This window comes from Pterocles gutturalis, unplaced genomic scaffold (genome assembly GCF_000699245.1).
Source record: "Pterocles gutturalis isolate BGI_N339 unplaced genomic scaffold, ASM69924v1 scaffold41650, whole genome shotgun sequence".
NCBI classification, from domain to species: domain Eukaryota; kingdom Metazoa; phylum Chordata; class Aves; order Pterocliformes; family Pteroclidae; genus Pterocles; species Pterocles gutturalis.
Genome location: NW_010139722.1, coordinates 1 through 7,448, shown reverse-complemented (window position 1 = coordinate 7,448; position 7,448 = coordinate 1). Strand labels below are relative to the sequence as shown.

Below are 7,448 nucleotides of genomic sequence, written 5' to 3'. Positions count from 1 at the left end.
AGGCTTTGGGCAACCTGGGCTGGTGGGAGGTGTCCCTGCCCATAGCAGGGGGGGGCACTGGGTGATCTTGAAGGTCCCTTCCAACCCAAACCGTTCCATGAATCCCAAAGGTTTTGCTGGGGCTCCTCGCCTCTCGCCGGTGTCCCCCAGTCCCAGCCTGGCGCTGACTTCTCGATGAAGGCAGAAACCAGGAGCTTTTGGCGCTGGCAGAAGTGAGAAGCTGGATGTGACTTGCTGTGGTTTGAAGGTGTCTGAAGGATTTTCCTGTTCCCTTCGGGCTGTGTCCAGCAGCCCTGCCCAGCCCTGGAGCCCACCCTGTCTGTGCTCATCACTCGTGTGCTGAGCGGAGCTGCTCTCATCGCTGGACTTGGTGCCCAGGGTGCAGCACAGGGCAATCGGTGAATATTTTAATATTTCTTGAGCTGTTCAGATTTGCTCTCAGAAACAGGGCTGGATTATCCCAGGTTTACAGCCTGGGCCGTTTACACAAGGCTCTGCTGGTGTTTTCTTCTCTGATGTGAACCAGCTGATACTCAGGATGGTTAATTAGTGATTTCTGATTGAGAACACAGGTGCCAGGGTCTCTTTGGGCATTTAGGGCACCTTCTCTGGCAGCCTGAGTTTTTCAGAAAGCTTGTCCATCTATAGCGTTCCCACCAGCAGCGCCCAGAATTGGCTCTTCCAGTGGTTGGAAGCTTGTGGGAAAGGGTTGGAGGGATTTGATGGTGACAAAGTGATTCAATAGTCTTCTTCCCGAGCAGCTCTTATTCCTCGCATTCAGAGCGCTCCTTGGAAACGTACATGAGCTTTGATCTCCAGTATGGTCAGCCAGGGCCATTACAGAATTACTTATTTGCTGGTTAATGAATAATTAGCCCAGTACAGACAGTTGGGAAGCTGTGGGTAGTTCAGCTGAAGCTGGGCTGTAGCTCCTGCGCCCACAGTGTGTTCGGTGCTGGCTGCGATGGATGCAGCCTCTGAGAAAAACATCAAATTAGTTAAATTTCTTTTTTTTCCCCAAGTACAGCTTGCGAGGAGTCAGCATTGCAAGGGGTTCCTTACAGCCTGTACATGCAAGCACGGGTGAAATCTCCCCATGTCGACACACGTTCGGTCCCCATGCAGTGCCAGGGCGTGAGCCACCGTCAGAGCCTTGGGGGGGAGGCTGGTGTTTGGGGAGAAAATGAAAAACCTCTAGAGCAGGGCTGGGTAGACCATCGCCCGCGTCCTGCCTGCCATGTGTGGTGTTGGAGCTAAAATATCCGGTGTGGTTTTTTCACTCAACTGCTTCAGGTATGCTCGGAGTTGGGTGGATTTGATGCATGTGTGTGTTTTCTGGTCAAATACGAGTTCCTGCAGAGAGTGACCCCTCTCCAGCCGGCCGGCTGCTGCAGGCTCTTTACCACATCCTGCAGATCTTCAAGGATCACCCTGGACAGGGGATTTTCGCTGCCTGTGCAGGATGTCATGGGAAGAGGTGGCGTGAACAGATGGACATGAGGCATTTGGCACCGAGTTGCAGAAAGCAACTTCATATCACGGGCAAGTTATTATTTAGCCGGGTTTATTTTGCAGCCCCAGTGCCTTTGGCACAGCAGAGGCATTTGAAAAACACCAACCCTTACCCTCGAGTGACCGAAGTCTGAAGGTCCGGGAGCAGGCGTGTGCTGGCGGAAGGTGTCCCTGCCCATGGCAGGGCTTGGAACTGGATGGTCTTGAAGGTCCTTTCCAACCCAAACCACCCTGTGATTCTGTGACTCTATAGGTTTTTCAGGACTAGCATCCCTGACCATACCGGAGCCCCACTGGCCCCCACGCTCCCACCCACCTTATCAAATCCAGCGAAGATAATGCAGGCACACGCCCAGCCCATGCCTCGCCACCTCTCCCTGCCCAGGACAAGAAAATATTTTACAGAAACAGCTGCCATAGGTTTCTTTTTGTTATTCACCAAAGTACTGGAGGCACGTTTTAATCCTCAAACCTCCGTGTTCCTGCATTAAGGACTCTGTGTGTTTTTCGGGAAGAGCCGTGGGCTGCGTTTTTAAACTCAGTTCATCTCTTTTTGTCTCGTAGCTGTTGTTTCTTTGCAAGCTGGGCAGGGGCGGCCAGCTCCCCACCACTGGCAGTGTCCCGTCATCCTGCCTGAAACAGGCATCGATTACATCTCTTTCCTGAATTATAGTCCAGAGCAAACTGTATCGAACCGCCCCGCATCCCCTCGTGCTTTGGGGTTCACTTCTGCTCGTTCTTCTGCAGCAGAAGCAAAGCCCGGCTGCGACCCATGGGCTGTTTGGTTTGGTTTTGGCAGGACTCTCAGCGCTGTCGGATAGTATCTGGGTCTCTCTGTAATGCAATAATTGTTCCTTCTTGCTGCCTGCAGCTCAGCGGAGCAGCCCACGGGGATGTTCCTGCTCCTGCCCTTGCCGGGGCTCGGGAACACTGGTACGGGCGATGGCCCTGCTGTCTGATAGCACAGCCAATTATTAAAATTATGCTGTACTTTGATCTGTGATCTAATTAGCTTACCTTTGGGGCAGAATTATCTAATCTGAGCCTGACATGTTTGAAGTCTATCTATGAGCTCCTGGCAGCCATCCCTTCACCGGGAGATTAGTCACCAGGACAGGACGGGATGGGAGCAAGCCGTGGCAGAAGCACGCTCAGCTGTAACTTTGGTGGACTGAGGCTCATGATGCTGTTTTTATTTTTTTAAACCTCGCCTGGGGTTACGAGCAGCTTTAGGTGGAAGTTTCCACGCTGGCTTGTGTCCCAAGCCTCTAGCCCCAGGCAGGTCCGATGGGCGGTGAGTCAGCCCCGCACGTTCTGGGGATGGAGAGGAGACTGGAAACACGTCAGCGTGGGAAAAGAGATTTTTATTCTGTGCATCTTCTTGCATATGTTTTGTCAAACCTAGAAGTTGTACAAATGCCGCACATTTTGTGCTGGCAGAGGTCAGGTAAACTGGAAACTGTCCCTAGGGATGGGGCAGTCCTGTGCCCTTCTCCATCACTCTGCTTTGCTGGTGGGGAGTGTCATGGGGAGCCAGGTCCTGGGTGTTGGGGGGCCTGATGGGTGGGTGATGGGCTGGAAATGGGGCCAGGGCAGCCCCTGGGCTGTGCCCACCCACTGCCCATCAGGTCTGGCATCACTGGCTGCGCACTTCACCGGTGACAGGGTCCCATCAGGTGGCCCCCGGTGTTTGGGGGCTCTGGCCTGATGGAGTTTGCTTTCCCTTTTCTTTTTTTATGCTTTAAGCGGGGCTTCCCAGCAGCACTGCGGAAGCAGTGGTGGTGCCAGCAATGGGTGAAAATGTGTGTGCAGGGAAACTAAATCAAATTGCAGAGAAATGTGTCATTTGTGCGTCTCTCCAGCCCATAACCCCACACCTGGACGAGGCTGGACGCGGCGGTGCAGCCACGTCTGAGCACTGGCCCTTCTTTTGCAGTGGAACCTGGTGTGCGAGGATGACTGGAAGGCCCCCCTGACCGTCTCCCTCTTCTACGTGGGGGTCCTCATCGGCTCCTTCATCTCGGGGCAGCTCTCGGACAGGTAACACGGCGGCTCTGGCAGGCAGGGCAGCGCTGGCGCCACGGCTGCTGCCTTCATTCATCGTGGGGTTCAACATCCAGTTCTCTGGGGTTTGATCCAAATGAGGTACCTGGCCTGGCTTCTTCCAGAATCCCACATTTGATCTGCCCCAGGTGCAGGATTGCTGCCTCTTGGGAGCTTTCGGAGAACAAGAGCCGATCTCTGCAAGGAGCCCATGTGGCTGCTTGGCAGATTGATGTGGTGGTTTTCACCGCACGACCACATTTGTGCCTTCATCCAGTTTTTTTAGTATTTCAAAAGATCTTGTTGTTTGTCACACAGTAACAGACAGTCCATTCTTCGAGCTGCAGGACAGAAGCTTGTCCTTTGAATGGGAGCTCTGCAATAGGAGAGGTGGTTTGCTGGAAATAACCATATGCAGGAGGAAGGAAAAAAGATAACCTGTAGCTGGATAGCAATGCTATCATGCCACCTGGCTAAGGAGGTGCAAAATATCAAGAAAACTTTACAGGCACTTGACAGTTGTCTCAGCAGTATTGAAGTTCTGGCCTTACAAATGTCAAATGCAGAATATATGTTCCTTCTGTGAGTCTCTGCTTCCCTCTTCAGACATCCCTTAGCCCTGTTTTTCCATGTCACTATGGCGGGATCCCAAATCCTGCTGTGATTGCTGCCTCTTGGTGAGGAATTCACACGAGTTCCAGCGCTCCTCGGGGTGCTTAGCAGAGGGGTTTCAGACCTCCATGGGAGCCTTAATCCTAAAGCCTCCGGCATTACATTCCATGTGATCTGGATTTAATCTCTGACTCCTGCCCCGGTGCACCAGTCAGCCGGTGTTACTGTTGGAAAGGGAGAGGAGATAATCGCTAAATCCTGCTGGTGCCCTGTGCCCACTGGGAGCATCCCAGAGAGTGTGTGTGTCCTGGCGGCAGCGCTGCCAGTCCGCTCCCGACACCCAGCCACCTTCCAGCAGGAACTAGTGGTTGAATTTTTTTCTTTTACTGTTTTGTCAGCAAAGGGGCATGTTCTGAGCCTGTACCTGAGCTGCTCCCCCTGTGCTGCTGCAGGAACCTTTGCTAAGCCAGGGGCCACTGCAGGAGATGCAGCATCCGTGCAGAGCACGCGGGCGTGCAAACCCGGACGTACACTTGCTCTTCCCTGCTGTCGGGTACTTCTAGAGCAAACAAGAGGGTGAGAGAAAGGCTGCAATGTGTATGGCAACTCAGCAAGACTGAAATCAGTGGATAAAGCTATTTAACACATCCAGAGCATAATGGTGTTGCAATGCAGAGGTGCCAGTAGCCCAAAAGCCACCTTTGCCTAACCTGCAGCTGCATGGCTTGCCATCCTCACGTGCCTCTCACTTAGCTACTGTTGTCCAGTCTCCTTAGTCCCTGCCTAGTGGTCCCTGAAATTTCTGCTGTTCATTTTTCTTCTTGGTTTATTTCCTGGGTCTTGGAAATTTTGGGGATTTTTTGGTGCTTATGAAAATAATGAACAAAATTCTTTAGGATAAACCACACTTCAGGTTGTGCTAAGCTGCGTCACTTGAGGTTGGATATGTGTGCTCCCTCGTGCTCTTAGACAGCCCTGCTCCATACACACGTGCTGTTTCAATCATAATCTCCTTCATCTTTTGCAAAAGGTTTGGCAGGAAGAATATCCTTTTTGTGACGATGGCCGTGCAGACTGGCTTCAGCTTCGTGCAGATCTTCTCCACCAGCTGGGAGATGTTCACGGTGCTCTTCCTCATAGTGGGGATGGGACAGATCTCCAACTACGTGGTGGCCTTCATACTGGGTATGAATACATGAATACATCTGTGCTAGATTCAGTGCTTGCTTCATGTACTGTTATTTTTTTTTTCCCCTCTGAACCTGTATCATTTAATTAGCGGTAAATCCTCACTGGTACAATTCCTAATTTAGGCTAGTATGATTTTTTTGCTCTTGGATGCTTCAAGCCTATACTTTCCATAAGTGTAGAGAAAAAGAAGAGAGCAGGAAGACTCTAGATGACCATCCATTTCCCTCCTCTTTGGAGAAGCAGTTCCAGGCAGCAGTCAGGGTTTGTTATCAGCAGAAGCAGGTCTGCGATAGAGGAGGCATTGGGGTTCCCCCCTGCCCCTCTGCAGAGGGGTCGGTGCATACCTGGGCACAAAGCCTGGGAGCAAACCAGCGTTTCTGGGCACAGCAAATGTGGGGGGACCAGAGCAGAGAGCCGGGTGGGTGTCAGAGCCCCGTTAGCCATGAAGTCACTGGTCTCGGTGCTGAGGTTGGCAATCAAGTCCCTGATTTGAGAGGCTGAGGTTTGGTTTGTGTCCTGCAAGGAGCATAGGAATAAATAGCCAGTGGCCGTGGGGAGGCTGCATGGCTCCAATCGCTCCCCAGGGACCCTGAAAGGAAGGGGGGACCCCGCAAGGAAGGGGGGACCCCATGGGGAAGGGGACCCTGCAGAGTCTCCCACCAGTCAGGGGGTTTTCAGGAAAGGTTGCTGTACTGGTGACTTACTGGGACGAGCGATGCAGGTGTCAGGGAGGGGAGCTGGGATTTGCAAGATCTGCCTTGAAAGGATGCACGGATACATTTATGTCAGCTTTTAAACCCATGGCGTCAAAATTACAATTTGTGGATGGTAAATTAAAACCATAAACTCATAGTTAATGCTGCTCTTCCCTACCCCGTGGGGCTTCAATGGGGAAAAAATAGAGCAGAAGAGCATGACACCCCCAGGCTGAGGGACAGGGCTGGGTCTCCCCAGGTGACATTGGGTTTGTTTAATTGCACGGCTGCGGTTTGAGGGCACTTCACTCTCGTGTCGTCTCTCCTGCCATCCCACTTTCGGTGGTTGTTGCAGCAGTGGTGACTCCCTGCCTGGGCTCGCTGTCTTGGCCGGTCCCCAGCAGCCTTAGGCGGTTACTAAGGGCAGGATTAATCTAGACTAATTTAGCCATTAGCATCCTAATTAAAATGAGGCATGGGTAAAGAAGGGAGGCACTTCTGGAGGATGGTCCTTCCACCCTGCGCTGCACGGTCAGTGTGTCCCAACCGTGGTGAGGCAAACCCCGGAGCTGCCGGGGAGCCGCACGCGATGGAGGTGCTGGGTAGGGGAACATACCCGCGGCAAGAAAAGGAACTCCCTAAGAAAGCCCATCCTCATTATGGGATGTGCTGGAGATGCTTCCCTTGTTTCATCCGATGGTGGTCGGGGCTGTGACCGCTCGGGAGGGGAACGGTGACACTGGCACACGCAAAGTCCCCGTTGATGCTGGCTGTGCTGCAGCCCTAGCACCCTCCATCCCCACATGCAGTGGGGTTTGGGTTTTGGGTTTTTTTGGTTTTTTTTTTCAAATGGCCACTTGAGCACAGGTTTCTCCTGTCATTCCAGTTTTCAACACCCAAACCCATGTTGTGTCCCCATGCGCAGCTCAGACCCTGCTCCAGCATCCTCAGCCCCCCGGGCTCCTCCAGCCCTTTGCACTATCACTGCCCACCTTCCTGAGAAGTTTTCCCCTTAAGCTGTTGGTGAACATCTGTAGAGAATTATTTTTTTTCCCCAGCCACATCCTGTGGAATTTCTCTCTGCAGCACCATGATGATGATCATCTCTTGGACCATTACTCCTTGACAGTGTCCCTTTAAGTATTATAAGATAAATGAAAAGATAATGAAATTAAAATATATTTTTATTTTTGTAAATGCAGTAAAGTATTGAGTCATGATCAAAAAGAAAAAGAGTTAAAATGCTAATCCAACCTCCCTTGTTTTAAACAGGCACAGAAATTCTTGGCAAATCAGTTCGTATTCTATTCTCTACGTTAGGAGTTTGCATATTTTTTGCAATTGGCTACATGTTGCTGCCCCTGTTTGCTTACTTCATCAGAGACTGGCGGATGC

General features: G+C 51.8%; 1 long non-coding RNA gene across 1 annotated transcript; it reads left to right on the top strand.

Moving 5' to 3' along the window:
* Positions 1–3,399: 3,399 nt before the first annotated feature.
* Positions 3,400–7,448, top strand: LOC104469071. Its single transcript, XR_727629.1, has 3 exons — positions 3,400–3,552; positions 5,198–5,352; positions 7,326–7,448. It is a non-coding gene; the product is annotated as an uncharacterized LOC104469071 (long non-coding RNA).